We start from the raw sequence: 17,002 nt of genomic DNA on the forward strand, positions 1-17,002 counted from the left end.
GTGTAGTATCAGTTATTCAGGAGTAGAACTCAGTGATTCATTACTTATATATAACACCCAGTGCTCATCCCAACAAGTGCCCTTCTTTTTTTTTAATTTATTTATGAGAGAGATAGAGAGAGAGAGACAGCATGAGCAGGGGAGGGTCAGAGAGAGAGGGAGACACAAAATCCAAAACATGCTCCAGGCTCTGAACTAGCTGTTACCACAGAGCCTGACGCTGGGCTCAAACCCACAAACCGAAAGATCATGACCTGAGCGGAAGCCAGATGATTAACTGACTAAGCCACCCAGGCACCAAAACCAGTGCCCTTTTTAATGCCCATCACCCATTTAGCCCATCCCCCCATTCACCTCCCATTCAGTAACTCTCAGTTTGTTCTCTGTATTTAAGAGTCTCTTATGATTTGCCTCTCTCTGTTTTTATCTCTTTTTCTTCCCCTATGTTCATCTGTTGTGTTCTTAAATTCCATATATGAGTGAAATCCTCTGATTATTGTCTTTCCCTGACTAACTTATTTCACTTAGCATAATACAATCTAGTTTCATCCACATTTTTGCAAATGGCAAGATTTCATTCTTTTAATTGACAAGTAATATTCCATTTTATATATATATATATACATATATATAATGTGTGTGTGCATACATATATATATGTATATACATATGTATACATATATATACCACATCTTCTTTATCCATTTGTCAGTCGATGGATATTTGGGCTCTTTCTATACTTTGGTTATTGTTGATAGCATTACTATAAACACTAGGGTACATGGTCCCCTTTGAATCAGAATTTTTGTACACTTTGTATAAATACCTAGTAGTGCAAATGCTGAGAAGTGGGGTAGTTTTATTTTAATTTTTATTTATTTATTTATTTATTTATTTTTTATGTTTTATTTATTTCTAGGAGAGAGAGAGAGAGAGAGAGCGTGAGCAGAGGAGGGTCAGAGAGAGAGGGAGTCACAGACTGAAACAGGCTCCAGGCTCCGAGCTGGCAGTCAGCACAGAGCCCAACGCGGGGCCCGAACCCACGAACCGCGAGATCATGACCTAAGCGAAAGTCGGATGCTTAACTGACTAATCCACCCAGGTGCCCCTATTTTAATTTTTAAAGGAATCTTTAAAACAGAGTGGCTGTTTTCCAGAGTGGCTGAGCTAGTTTGCATTCTCACCAACAGTGAAAAATTGTTACCCTTTCTCTGCATCCTTCCCAACATCTGCTGTTTCCTGAGTTGTTCATTTTAGCCATTCTGACAGGTGTGTTATATGTCGCACCTATAATATTGCTTTAAAATTTTCAAATCAGTAATTGACAGTAATTAAAAGAGAAATAAATTGCATTCAAAATATTGACAAGATATTGACAAAATATTGACAAAATATATGACAGATAACAACGGCATAAATAGAAGCTGAAAGCTACAATGACAAACGTTATTCTTTTCAGGTGCACATAGAACAATACCAAAATTATGACTTTCTTCATTATATATCAAAGCTCAACAATCTTTAAAAGGTTAAAAGTCTTTTGAGTTTATTTTCTGATCACAATGAAATTGAACCAGAAACCAAGAATAAACACCAACTAGAAAATCCCCAACTATTTGGAAATTAAGGGAAACATTTCTAAATGTCAGATAGGTCAAATAAGAAATCACTATAGATATTAAAAATATTTTCATCAGCAAGTTAATTTAAGAGACAACATTTCAAATTTTGTGAGATGCAGTACTTAACTGAATACCTAGAGCCTAAAGCACATACTGCTGGAGCCCCGTGGCAGCTGGTCCAGGGATCCTTGAAGAATCTACAGTGTCGGCAAGAGAGTATGACAGCCCCAGATTCTTACTGATCATCAGGCAGTCACCTCTGCACTGACTGAGACTCAGCTTGATTTATGGTTAAGTGTATGAGGAACAGCACAGAAGTGGCATTTGCCTTAGACAATGATTTCTGATGATACATTTCTTTGATATGTAAAAATTTCCCAGAACATAGATTTGTAGAAGACTCATGCATAACCCTTATCAATAGTGATAGATGAAGGTGATTTAGATGCTTATCATATGGGGAAGGAAGGTATCTTTAGCATTCAAATAAACAAGATGTTTTTAACATAACAAAGGCAAAAAGTAGTTCTTTGTGAGCAGGGGTCAATAGCCTGTTTGCTTAAGAGGAAGTATAAGAGAAACAGGATCCTCAGGAAACACAATGTGTGCTGCCATAATCACAAAAGAAGTTCCTACCATAAGTTCCCTCACAAGGTGCAATCAGCATATCAGGGCCAGAATAAGTCACTCTCGATACCAATCAACAAGGTGCTTTGGGGATTGGTGCACAAGTAGAAACAATTGAGTGGGAGTGGATATCAGTCATCATCTGACTGCAGGAGACCTTGCAAACCTCCCTTAACCTTACAAGGAGTATTCCCAACTAGTGAGTTCAGAATGGCTCCCAACAACACACATTATAAAGGAATTAAAGTTGAGAATAAATGATGAATGTTTTCATTTCATGGTGATAGAAAAGAGCAATAAATCTTACCAAAGAAAATAGAAAGGAGGAATTAATAAACATAAGAGCAGAATCAATGAAATAGAAAATAAATAAATGTACAATAGAGAAAAATCAACCAAGCTGAAAGATGTTTTATTTAAGAATATGAATTTTTAACAATTCCCTTGAACTAATCCAGAAAATAAAAAAAATTACCAATATCATGAATTAAAAATGAGAGCACACACGGGGCGCCTGGGTGGCTTAGTCGGTTAAGCGTCCGACTTTCGCTTAGGTCATGATCTCGCGGTTCGTGGGTTCGAGCCCCGCGTCGGGCTCTGTGCTGACTGCCAGCTCGGAGCCTGGAGCCTGTTTCAGTCTGTGACTCCCTCTCTCTCTGACCCTCCCCTGCTCACGCTGTCTCTCTCTCTCTCTCCTAGAAATAAATAAAACATAAAAAAAAATTTAAAAAAAAAAATGAGAGCACACAATAGGTTCTTCTAACATTGAAAAGAGAATATTGTGAACAAGTTTACACTAAAATCTGAAAATATAAATAAAATAGTCATATGCTTTGCTAAACCCAACTTAGAAAAAAAATTAAATATTCTGACATGATTAAAACATGGAATCCAGGGCACCTGAGTAGCTCAGTGAGTTGAGCATCTGACTCTTGATCTCAGCTTGTCATGATCTCACAGTTCATGGGTTCACGGCCTGAGTCAGACTGTGCGCTGATAGCACAGCCTGATTGGGATTCTCTCTCACCTGTTTTCTCTGCCCTTCCTCTGCTTTTCCATGCACACTTCCTCTCTCTGTCTCTCATTTTCAAAATAAATAAACTAAAAAAAATAAATAAAACATGAATCCACTTCTAAAAATCTTTTAATAAATCAAACTGCTTATGTAAAAGTTTCCACTGGTAAATTAATTCAAGTAGTTAAGAAAGAAACAGGGGTGCATGGGTGGCTCAGTTGGTTAAGTGTCTGACTTTGGCTCAGGTCATGATCTCATGGCTCATGAGTTTGAGCCTCACATGGGCTCTGTGCTGACAACTCAGAGCCTGGAGCCTACTTCAGATTCTGTGTCTCCCTCTCTCTCTGCCCCTGTCCTACTCATGCTCTGTCTCTCCCTCTCCTAAAAATAAATAAACATGAAAGAAAGAAAGAAAGAAAGAAAGAAAGAAAGAAAGAAAAGAAAGAAAGAAAGAAAGAAAGAAAGAAAGAAGAAAGAAAAAAGAAAGAAAGAGTATCCATTTTATATAAACTCTTCCAGAAAATAATAAAAAAAATTATTTCCAACATATCTAAAATCTCACATAAAAATCTGAGCAGGGCATTTCAAGAATAAAAAAATGCAGATAATATTTTTTTCATTTAAGAAGTGGTTTTCATTTACCTTTACATTAGTACTTAAAATACACATTTCCATTTCAAGACGACACTTAAAAATTATTCTAATTCAACAGCAAATATATAATTCTGCAATTACAAAAAAGCTAAACTGAGATCCATAGTTCAGTCATTCTTCTTGTACAAGGATGATTCTGAAATAAATACCACTTTGAAGCAGCTGCTATCAGCTTTTTACGTTTGGCTTAAACACACACACATTTTCAGTTGTGGGGAAGCTTATAATGTTATATTCCATGCACTGTTCTGAAAGGGTTAAGAGCCACCAGCCCAAACAACTGAACTACTCTATTAGTCTTCAAGACAGGCAGAAAAAAGTTACATTTAGTGGCACAAACAGGATTCCTATATAATATCAAAAGCACGTCATATTCTGCAGCAACTGGGAATACATAGGGATTGGCAGATTGTCCTTTTTTAGAACTAATTTCATAAGAAGAGTTTATGAAGGTTCATATTTTACCATTATCAAGTACACTGAAGAGTAACAGGCTACTTTTGGGCTAATTTGACTCCCTTGAATAACCTAGCTGGTTAACTGGTTACTAACAATTTGGTTATTAGGCCAATCAAGTCTACAAGAAAGGAAGCTGATATTCAAATTACAAATTATTGTCTGGCCCATTCAAATGATTTATTTTCAACATAAACATATACACTCAACATAAGACATTTAATTAAAGCATTCACCATCAGCAAAACCAAGACAGCTTCTATTCTTCTAGGGCTTAGGCTTTGTCCAGAATTCCTTAAACATAGAATAGCCCATAGCAAGAGTCATTGTACCCACAACAAAGCCTTGAGCTGCCCTGTGCACGTGATCAGGTGAACTGACATTTTAGAATTTCTACTGCTCTTCAGTTCATATTGTGTATAAATGATAGCTGCCAAGAGCCACCATTCTGACAGGAACAAAAGGTGCTTCTCTAGCTTTTTCAGTAAGTTTAAATCCCTGGTCATCATATGAAGAAAGAGAAATATCTGACCAGCTGACATAGTGACCGAAGAATCAATCCTCCTTGAATACAGGACCTCTGAAGCTCCAACTAACAGATAATTCCTTCTTTCCTTCTTCCTTCCTTCCTTCCTTCCTTCCTTCCTTCCTTCCTTCCTTCCTTCCTTCCTTCCTTCCTTCCTTCCTTCCTTTATCTCTCTCTCTCTCTTTTTTAACAGAGAGAGATAGGATGTGAGCAGGGAGAGGGGCAGAGGGAGAGAGAATTCTATCTCAAGCAGGTTCCACATTCAGCATGGAGCTCAATGCAGGGCTCAATCCCATGTCCCTGGGATCATGATCTGAGCCAAAATCAAGAGTTTGTTGCTTAATCGACTGAGCCACCCAGGCGCCCCAATCTTTATTATCAATAGATGCAATACCCTTAACCAAATATTTGGAAGCTGATTTCAGCAATATAAGAGATGAATAACATGTCATAAACAAATGGATTCTATTCCAGGCATGCTAAATTTGTTTATGACTTGAAAATTAATATAATTAGTTGCATTAAAATAAATACTATATCAATACATTATCTAAAGATTTGATAATATTAAAAAAATAAATAAAAAGAAAACATAAAAAAAGATTTGATAATATTCAAAATCATTCAGCATTTTAAAAAAACTTTTGAAAACAAGAAAAGCATGTACATCCTAAATATACCAAAAATGTATCCATGAAGACACAAAAACAAATCTTATACTTAATGATGAATTATTAAAAGATTTATTCATAAAGTCAACAATAATACAGATATACTCACTATGCAAGTTCTATTCAATAGTATATTGAAGTGGTAGGCAATTGTAATCAGGCAAGAAATCCTTATAGAATGACAGTTAAAGAAATAAGAAATTTAAAAAATATATGTATTAAGCCTTCATTATTCACAGGTGACTTGACTGTGATTATAGAGTATCAGAAAGTATCTAAAATATGTTAACATTAATAAGAAATTTAATCAGATTTCCAGACTTAAAAAATCAACATCACAAACCATGAATCATTTCTATTCATGACAAACAATATAAAAATTAAAATGTTGAATTATTCAATTTTTAATAGATTAACAAAATCAAGTATGTAAAATTAAATTTAATGCAAGATTTTCAAACTCATATACTGAAAACTTTATGACATTAGTGATAGGTTTCTGTGGAAACCTTCTTAAATAGAGGAATATAGCATATTTGTGAATTGGAATGTTGACCATTTCAGTACTATAAATTTCCCCAACTCATTTATAGATCTAATACTATCCAGATTAGGATTCAAACTGGTGCTTGTATATATGTGTGTATGTATATGAAGAAACTGACAAGTTATTTCTACTATGTATAAACAATAGGAATATAAATAACAAAGAACAGTAAAGCCAAATCAAGGAAAAAATCTAGAGGATCTCTATAACCAGATATTAAGATCATGGTAACTATTATAATTAAGAAGGCATTAATAGAGTTTAGAAAGAAATATATCTAAATTCACATTACAGTACAGGACACTGGGAATGAATGATTATTCTATAAATATGCTAAGTCACTTGGATAGTTACGTTATCCAAATTAATATTAATCTCAAACTCATACCATAAACAAAAATCAATTATAGACAGAATATAAATCTAAACATGGAAGCTAAAACAACAAAGCTTTTAAAAGGAAAATGGAAGACTAACCTTATGATCTTAGGTAATCAAAGATTTCTTTAAAAAGACAAAAGAATAAGCATCCAAAAAAATGGCAGCTTGGACCATAGTAAAATTTATTTGGTGAAAATGCATAAAGAATGGAAATATTAGTTAAATTCACATTAAATTAAATATTACATTAAATTAATATATCTTTCATAATTATGTTAAATATTTAATATACTACATGCATATATATGCGTCTTGGACCAAAAATAAATGTAATAAATAAAAACAAACTCTTACAAATCAATATTACAAAGTTAGAAAACAAAAGAAAAAAATAGAAAAATACTTGAACAGACCCTTCAAAAGTGAAATATTCAAGAGGCAAATGAATATATGAAAAGTGCTCAAATATATTAGTCTTTAAGGAAATGTAAAATAAAATAGACTGAAACCACTGTATATCCACCAGAAGTTTAAAAATAAAAGAGAAAGACAATTTCAAGTGTTGGTGAGTGTGGAAAAAAATTTGAATTCTCATATGCTGCTTCCAGTTTAAATTTGCACTACTTACAAAATTGTTTTGCTGTACTTTTACAACTTAATATACATATATCCTATGAACCAACTATTACCATCCCACAAATAAATATGTAAAAATATATTTGCCAAAAGAGCAACATTACTCATAGTAGTAGTATGTAATATAAATTGGGAAAATAACCCAAATATTCATCAGCATGACAATAAACTAAATGATATATTTATACAATGGCTTACTATATAGTAAAGATAAATAAAAAGAATTATATCTTTGTGCTATGACATGGATATATCACACAAACATAATGTCGATAGATCAAGATGCAAAAGAGACAGGCTATATATATTTGATATATATATGAATGCATATATGTATTTTATATATATTGAAAATGTAAAAAAAAAAGCAGCAGCAACATACTAATGCAGGAGGGAAGAAGTCAGGATAAAGATTACACTTCTGAGTTGATACTGATTGCAAAAGATAAGCATAATACGGAAACTTCTGGAATGCTGGTAAAGTTCTCTTCTTTGCAATCTCTTCTGAGAGCATGGGTTGCATCTCAAGAAAGCACAAGTTTTAACAGGAAAAAATAGAAGCAAATAATACATTTTTTAAAAGTTAAGCACCCATTTATCATTAAAAATGGAGGAAATAGAAGAGAAAAAAACTTTATAACATTAACTATTAAAGCAGCAAACATCTTGCTAACTAGTAATACTTAAAAGTAGTCTATTTTAAATCAAGTGCAAGACTATCACCCTTGGTAATGCTCATTTTCCTGGAAGTCTTAGCTCAAGTAATATGTAAGCAAGTAAACATGAGTAGTTTAAGGGATGGAATGTAATAATAACTTTACTGCAGTTATGCACATAAAGTATTATTATTTAATTAGAAAATCTAAGGTACTAAATCAATGGTAGAATCACCAGGAAGGCCAAGTTCTTAGGGAGGCATTATCTGGTATTAGTGAAGATTCTAAACTCTAGAGATCAACTGCATGGATTCAAACATCAGCTCTTCCTCTTATTAACGACACATGTTATTATGTTCCCTGTACCTCAGTTTCATTAGTATAACATAGACAAGATTTCCCACCAGTAGCAATATATGAATTGATATAGAGACAGTACATTAAGAACATCATCTATCACATAGTATCCGCCATATAACTGGTTGTCGTTATTGTTACTACTACTACTACAGCTACTACTGTTACTACCAACTACTACTACAAAGTGCATACAATGTGCATAATATTCAAGAATGGAAATGAATAATGTGTCCATAATTAGAGACTAAATATCATAAGAATGTCAATTTTCTACAAATTAATCTATAAACTGGATGCAATTCTGATCCAAATCCCAAAAATGATTTTCAAAGCTGACAAGTAAACCACAAACCCATGTGGAATAATGAAGGGCAATGCATAGCAGAGACTAATTTAAAGCTATAGCAAAAGGAGGAGCATTCATCCTGTCAAATATTAAGACACTTAGTAATACCAGCTGTGTGATGATGGGACAGGGACAGACAAACAATGAAGCCATGATTCATAGCCTCACATATGAATACAGATGTATCTGGTAGCAGTGCCTTTACATATCACTGGGAAAACTCTACAGTATCTAACTCGGTAGATGATGTTGGAACATCATTGATCATATATAGGAAAATTAATCATACCATATACAAAGCCAATTCTATTTTTCATATGATATATGGATGATAGCACTAGGAGACAGAACACCTTATCTGGCCAAATTCAATCTCACATTAGTGCCTCAGAGAGGTCTACAAAAGAAAGATAACATCATGTTGCTGAAATATTCTCATTTCATTTTGAAGGAGGATTAACAGAGAAATGGGGAGCTGATTATGATTCCATGTATACATTTTTTAATTCATGACACGATGGGGGAAGTATGAAACTAACTTAATTTTGAGCCTCTATAACTACCATTGAAATTTAGATAGGTCCTCAACAGTGGAAATCTGTGTTTTGGGTTTGTGTGTTTATGTTTTAATTACTTTTCCCCTTTACCTTTTATATGAACCTGTATTTCATAAATGGGATTCATTCTGTGCAGTTCTGATGTGTCCAAATGTCAAAGTTAGGCATGTAGCATCAAATTTATTTTACGGCAAACTGACTGCTTTAGATATGAGCATATAATGCAAAGTAGACCTATTACAGCTTTCAAAAATAGATATTGGAGGGGCGCCTGGGTGGCTTAGTTGGTTAAGCGTCCGACTTTCGCTTAGGTCATGATCTCGCGGTTCGTGGGTTCGAGCCCCGCGTCGGGCTCTGTGCTGACTGCCAGCTCAGAGCCTGGAGCCTGTTTCAGAGTCTGTGACTCCCTCTCTCTCTGACCCTCCCCTGCTCACGCTGTCTGTCTCTCTCTCTCCTAGAAATAAATAAAACATTAAAAAAATTAAAAAAAAAAGATATTGGAGGGGTGCCTGACTGGCTCAATCAATAGAGCTACAACTCTTATCCTCAGAGTCATGAGTTCAAGCCCCATATTGGGCATAGAGCCTACTTTAAAATAATAGTTAATTAATTTAAAAAGAGAGAGAGATGAAGAGAGGTTGGAGAAGCAGCACACTACTCACCAGAATATGTAGATTTAAAAGCATTGTAAGCCTGAGTTGAAGGGCTGTGATCTTTGGCACGATGCAGCCAACACAGAGGAAATTCAACCCAAGAGAAATAAAAGTAAGACAGCTTCCTGATGACATAACAACGCACTTCAACCAGACTTGGCAGAAACCAGTAATCCTCTTTGGTCTTACCACTTTATGTGTTGAATTTAGCTATTGAAGTCTTTTACTATTGTCACCATAAAAAATTATAATTTGGGTGAGTTAAACATTAAATTAAGGCCACATACTTATAGAAGAATGATTATAAAATTGATTGCAAATGTCAATAAGGGGCTAGAAGTTGAACAGGTTTCATTCAGGATGAATTTGTTAATACATGTGTTTATTGTCCTTTTAGTAATCTTGTTTTTATTAGGCAAGATCAACTAACTGCTGCAACAAATGGAGGCCAAAATAAGTAGCATATAACATACTGCAAGTCTATGTTCCTCTTAAGTTCATATGTTGAAATCTTAACCTGTAATGTGATAGGATGTGGTGGTGGGACCTCTGAGAATTTACTAGATAATGAAGTGAAGCCCTCATAAGCAAGATTATTTCCTTCATGAAAAGAGGGCAGAAAATGACAAAGCTCATTTCAACTAGCTGAGGATACAAAGTCTAGTCAGTGACTTCTCTGGGCTCAATCATGGTGGCATTCTGATCTCAGACTCCCAGCCTCCAGAACTACAGGTAATAAATTTTTATTGATAAGCCAACCTATCGATGGTACTTTGTTAAAGGTGCCATAACTAAGACATGGCAAAAATGTATTAGAAGCTCATTTTTTGCTCATAAAAGTAAATAGATCAGCAGAGCAATCTTCTTCCAAATGGCCAAAAGAATTTCTGCCACTGTCACCTTATGTCACACAAGGCCTCTCTGGGAGTGCTCCGCATTCCAAATCAACAGGAAGCAAATAGAGTTTAGAGGAGCATGCATGGGAGTTTTACTTGGCCGAGACTGGTAATGTTATATTTCAGCTGTGCTCATACTTCATTGGTTAGAACTCAGGAAATGTCCACATAAAAGAGCAAGCGAAATGAGAAAATTTTACCTCTGGAATCAAGAAGTGGATAACAGGGGTTCCGAGGTGGCTCAGTTGGTTAATCATCTGACTCTTGATTTCAGCACAGGTCATGATCACAGTTCATGAGATCAAGCCCTGCATCAGGCTCTGCACTAACAACATGGACCCTGCTAGGGATTCTCTCTTTCCTCTCTCCCTGCCCTCCCACCTCAAATAATGAATTAATTAAAAAAAAAAAAAAAAAAGAAGCAGAGAACGAAAGCAGTATTGAGCAGTTACAAATCCTGTACAAACCACCTTTCTGTTTGTAAACACGGGGCACACAGCTGCCAATAAGAATCAAACAATGCTGCTGGCAGGGCCTATAAGGCACTATTTCCTCAAATTTACTCACTTTGACCTCCTGTAGGGAAAGTTCTTTTATTATATCCACATTCCTGACCAAAAGGAACTTCCTTGTTTATTGTTCTCTAGGATATCAGGTTCTACTCTCTTGGAGACACTTACTTGTTCATTAGTTTTGGAAACTATACACATTGCACAAGCTATGTCCTTCTTGTAGGAGTCTACAGATTGTTTTGAGTCAATTTTTTAAAATTTTATATATTTATTTTTTTAGTCCTAAGCAGTCTTAGACAAAAACGGTATAGTAGGCACAAAATGTTGATCTTTAAGTGATCAGGGATTTTCATAAAGCTAGAATTACTGAGTGTGCTATCAATGAAAGGTGACCAAGGAAACAAAAACATATATCATTGGTATATGGGGAAATGACGCTTTACTTCAAAGGGAAGCAAGGCTCTATTTTAAAAATAGGGCTAAAACAATTAAACATATGGCTTGGGGAGTGGCTGCACAACTGTTAAAATCAGATACATATATTTTCATAAAAATATACATACATACATGTGAACATAATTTGTGTGAATCAATGGTTATAGCAATACATAAAAATTTTAAAAAGAAAAATAATATACTATTTTACTACCATTAACTTCATACTAAAAACTGACACACACAGTACAAGGAGGTTCCAGTTTCTAGCTCCCTATGTAGAGACCTTTAAAGTCACCAGTCCATCTTAACAAGTAAAATCGAACAAAGTGAAAAACCAACAACTCTTCTTGGAGCCATAAGAAAGAGGAGAACGCAGGGCAAACTGCTGACCCCCAAATTAGAGAGACAAACAGGCAAACACAGATGTCTTAGTTTACTAGAGCAGAGACTCAAAAGCAGAAACTTCTATAAGAAACCAGGGCCAGGTAAGAAAAACTGAACTGTATTGACGAATTGCTGGAGGCTCAGTACAGACAACTCTGAGAATTAAAATCATAAACATCTTCCACAATATTGTGAGCTTTACCTCCAACAGCCTGGCCAGATTCCCATGGTAAATATTGGAAAATAATCTCCCAGGGCTTCCAGCAGGAGGAGAAGAAAAGAAATAATGTTTATTTTATTTTTTTAACATGATCATTTTTTTTATTATGGCAAAACATATCTGACAAAAAATTTTGTGATTTCTATTAAGCATTTTTAAGTGTATAATTCCGCAGCACTAATTACGTTCATATCACTGTGCAACCATCACACTGTTTCCAAAACTTTTTTCATAGAGAAATATGGTCATTTTTATTTATTTATCTATTTATTTATTTAAATTTTCCATTTTTTCCTTTTTTTCAAAGTTTTATTTAAATTCTTGGGGCGCCTGGGTGGCTACTCAGTTAAGCATCCGACTTCGGCTCAGGTCATGATCTCACAGTTCAAGCCCTGCGTCAGGCTCTGTGCTGACAGCCAGCTCAGAGCCTGGAGCCTGTTTCGGATTCTGTGTCTCCCTCTTTCTCTGACCTTCCCTTGTTCACGCTGTTTCTCTCTCTCTCTCAGAAATAAATGAAAACATTAAAAAATAAAATAAAATAAAATAAGTCTAGTTAGTTAACATATAGTGTAATATTGGTTTCAGGAGTAGAATTTAATGATTCATCACTTACATATAACACCCAGTGCTTAACATGACAAGTGCCCTCCTTAAAAACCATCATCCACTGAACCCATCCCCCACCCAATTTCTCTACAGCAACCTTCATTTTGTTATCTATATTTAAGAGTCTCTTACAGTTTCTTCCCTCTCTTTCTCTTTTCCATCCCCTATGTTGCTCTGTTTCATTTCTTAAATTCTACAATTGAGTGAAATCATATGGTATTTGTCTTTCTCTGACTGATTCATTTCACTTAGCATAATACCCTCCAGTTCCATCCACATTGCCATGTTGTTGTAAATGCCAAGACTTCATTCTTTTTGATGACTGAGTAGTATTCCATTGTATATGTATATATACATACATATACAAATTTCTTCATTCACTCATCAGTTAATGGATATCTGGGCTCTTTCCATAATTTGGCTATTGTAGATAATGCTGCTTATAAACATCAGGCTACATGTGTCCCATTGAATCATTATTTTTGTATATTTGGATAAATACCTAGTAACACAATTGCTGGGTCTAAGGTAGTTCTATTTTTAACATTCTGAGTAAACGCCAAACTGTTTTCTAGAGTGGCTATATGAGTTTACATTCCAACCAACAGTGTATGAGGGTTCCACTTTCTCCACATCCTTGCCAACATCTGTATTTTCCTGTGTTGTTAATTTTAGACATTCTGACAGGTGTGAAATGATATATCATTGTAGTTTTGATTTGTATTTCCCTGATAATAAGTGAGGATGAGCACCTTTTTATATGTCTGTTGGCCATCTGGATGCCTTCTTTGAAAAAATGTATATTCATGTCTTCTGGCCATTTCTAACTTGGATTAATTGTTTTTGGTGTGTTGAGATTAATAAATTCTATAGAGATTAAAAGAGATTAAAAGATAATAACCTTTTATCAGATAGTTCATTTGCAAATATCTACTCCCATTCCATTGGTTGCCTTTTAGTTTTGCTGATTATTCCCTTCATTGTGCAGAAGCATATTACCTTGGTCAAGTCTTAATAGTTTATTTTTGCTTTTGTTTCCTTTGATGCCAGAGACAAGTCTACTAAGAATTTGCTATAGCTCAGGTCAAAGATTGCTGCCAAATTGATAAATCCCTGGCCAGATTTATCAAAAAGAAAAGAGAAAGGACCCAAATAAGTAAAACCATAAATGAAAGAAAATAGATCACAACTAATGTTGCAGATATGCAATTAGAAGAGAATATTATGAAAAATTATATGCCAATACATTAGGCAATCTGGAAGAAAATGGACAAATTCCTGGAACCATACAAACTACCAAAACTGAAACAATAAAAAAATAGAAAATTTGAACAGACCCATAATCAGTAAATAAATTGAATCAGTAATCAAAAATCTCACAACAAACAAGAATCCAGGGCCAGATGGCTTCACAGGGGAATTCTACCAGACATCTAAAGACAAGTTATATCTATCCTTTTCAAACTATCAAAAAAAAAAAAAAAAAAAAATAGAAACAGAAGGAAAACTTCCAAATTAATTCTACAGGGTCAGCATTACCTTGATTCCAAAACCAGACTAAGAATCCACTAGAAAGGTGAATTACATGCCAATATCCCTGATGAACATGGATGCAAAAATTCTCAACAAGATACTGGCAAACTTAAGCCAATGGTACATTAAAAGATCATTCACCACTCTCAGTGAGATTTATTCCTGGGTTGCAAGGGCGGTTGGTTCAATATGTGCAAATCAATCAACATGATATACCACATTAATATAAGAAAGGATAAAAATCATATGATCTTCTCAGTAAATACAGAAAAAGCAATTGACAAAATACAGCATCCATTTTTGATAAAAATACTCAACAAAGTAGGGAGAAAGGGAACATACCTCAACATCATCAAGGCCGTATACAAAATTTCTACAGCTAATATCATTCTCAATTGGGACAAACTGAGAGCTTTTCCTCTATGGTAAGGAACAAGACAGAGTTATCCACTCTTACCATTGTTATTTCACATAGTACTGAAATCCTCAGCCCCACAATCAAACAATAAAAAGAAATAAATAGGCAAGGAAGAAAGCAAACTTTCACTATTCACAGATGTTATACTCTATGTAGAAAACTCATAAAACTCAACAAAAAATTTCTAGAACTGATACATGAATTCAGCAAAGTTGCATGATACAAAATCAACATATAGAAATTTGTTGCATTTCTATACATCAATAATGAAGCTTCAGAAAGAGAAATCAAGGAATTTACCTCCAAAGAGGTAAAGGATCTGTATTCTGAAAACTATAAAACACTTATGAAAGAAATGGAGGATGACAAAAAGAAATGGAAAAGCATTTCATGATTATGGATTGGAAGAACAAATGAATATTGTTAAAATGTCTAAACTACCCAAAGCAATCTATACATTTAATGTAATCCCTATCAAAAGGCCATTAGCACTTTTCACAGAGTCAGAACAAACAATTCTAAAATTTGTATAGAGCCACAAAAGACCCCCAATTGCCAGAGCAATCTTGAACAAGTAAACCAAAGCTGGAAGCATCACAATTCCAGACTTCAAGCTATATTACAAAGATGTAGTCATCAAGACAGTATGGTGCTGGCACAAAAACAGACACATAGATCAATGGAACAGAATAGAAAACCTAGAAACAATCCACAACTCTATGGTCAACAATCTTCAACAAAGCAGGAAAGAATAACCAATGGAAAAAAAGACAGTCTCAACAAATGGTGTTGGGAAAACATGACAGCAACATGTAGAAGAATTAAACTGGACCGCTTTCTTACACCATACACAAAGAAATAAATTCAAAATGAATGAAAGTCCTAAACATGAGACAGAAAATCATCAAATCTTAAAGAATCTGTTTTTAAATACTCCAAAGCATGCTGTTCTTCTTAACAAGTTCTGCTCCAATGTGAAACTACTTTACCAGAGCCTATCCCACTGGGGTATTATCAGAGCATAATTGGCCTAAGGAAGGCAAATATCCAATACCAGCCCACTCTAACTAACATATTCCAAGTAAGGAGAGAGAAATGAAATGAGAAACATTTGTAAAGTTTACAGTCCAGACGCACAACCTACTAAAAGATTAAGCCTTAATTGTAGAACTATAAAATGTTTCCCCTCCCCTGACACCTCATCATGCATTACTAAAAGCCTATTTATAGTAGTTACTTTAATTTAATATATCATGTCTGACTATCAAGGAAAATTATTAAGACATTATATAGAGAGAGATGTATATATACATACATATAATTTTAATTATAAAGAATTATAAAAGGATGATATATATACATACATATAATTTTAGGTAACAGAGCAAGAATCAGAACCAGACATGGCAGAGATGTTGGGATGTCAGGCAAGGAATTTAGAACAATTATAATTAATATGTCAAGAGTTTTAGTGGATAAAGAATACAATGCGCAAGAAAAAATGGACAAGGAAGCAGAGAGGCAGAAATACTAAAGAGTAAAATAGAAATGCTATAGATTAAAAAACCTGTAACAGAAATAAAACTTGCCTTTGATGGGGCTTATTAGTATATTTGACACAGGTGAGGAAAGGCTCTCTGGTATCAAAAGAATGCTCTAAAACTGAAAAGCAAAGACTGAAAAGACTAAAAAAGCAGAACAGAAAACCTAAGGACTGTAGAACAACTACAAAACGTGTCACATACATAACGGGATTACATAATGGGATTACCAGAAGGAAAGGAGAGAAAGGAACAAAATAAATATTTGAAATAATAATGACTGAGGATTTCCCCAACTTAATGTCAGATACCAAAACCCATATCCAGAAGGTTCAGAGAACACCAATGCGATAAATGCCAAAAACTTCAGGTAGGAATTAATGAGGGAGCATAAGGCGAGCCGACAGGCCACAAACACCACCCCCCCTCCCACCCAGGTGGGATATGTGTGATATTCCTCAGACACAGGCTGCCCAAGAACAAAGGAATGGGGAAAAACCAATGGTTAACTGTTAGAGCTCACAGTCCTGCAGGACCTAAGCCCCCATCACCCCTCCATAGTGCTGTGGGAAACAAAGGCAGAAGGAAATGGCATACAGAACTAAATTTCTTTATAACCTGCAGCCCATTGACAAATGCTTGAGGCAGGCAGAGTAAAAAGTTTCTACAGGAACTCCTCACTATTTTAATGTTAATGCTTTGCTGGAGGGAAAACCACCTTAGCCTGACAATAGCTAGGCCTGCAGT

The 17,002-nt window shown here is 34.8% G+C and overlaps 1 long non-coding RNA gene and 1 pseudogene across 1 annotated transcript in view; both read right to left on the reverse strand.

Annotated features, from left to right (window-relative positions):
• The window catches only part of LOC144229826 (uncharacterized), a 144,932-nt gene that overhangs the window by 77,604 nt on the left and 50,326 nt on the right, over positions 1 to 17,002 (reverse strand). The gene's annotated exons all lie outside the window — the stretch shown is intronic.
• LOC144229836 (HIG1 domain family member 1A, mitochondrial pseudogene) lies at positions 4,642 to 7,649 on the reverse strand (annotated as a pseudogene).

Source organism: Crocuta crocuta, unplaced genomic scaffold (genome assembly GCF_008692635.1).
Source record: "Crocuta crocuta isolate KB4526 unplaced genomic scaffold, BGI_CrCroc_1.0 scaffold517, whole genome shotgun sequence".
NCBI lineage: Eukaryota > Metazoa > Chordata > Mammalia > Carnivora > Hyaenidae > Crocuta > Crocuta crocuta.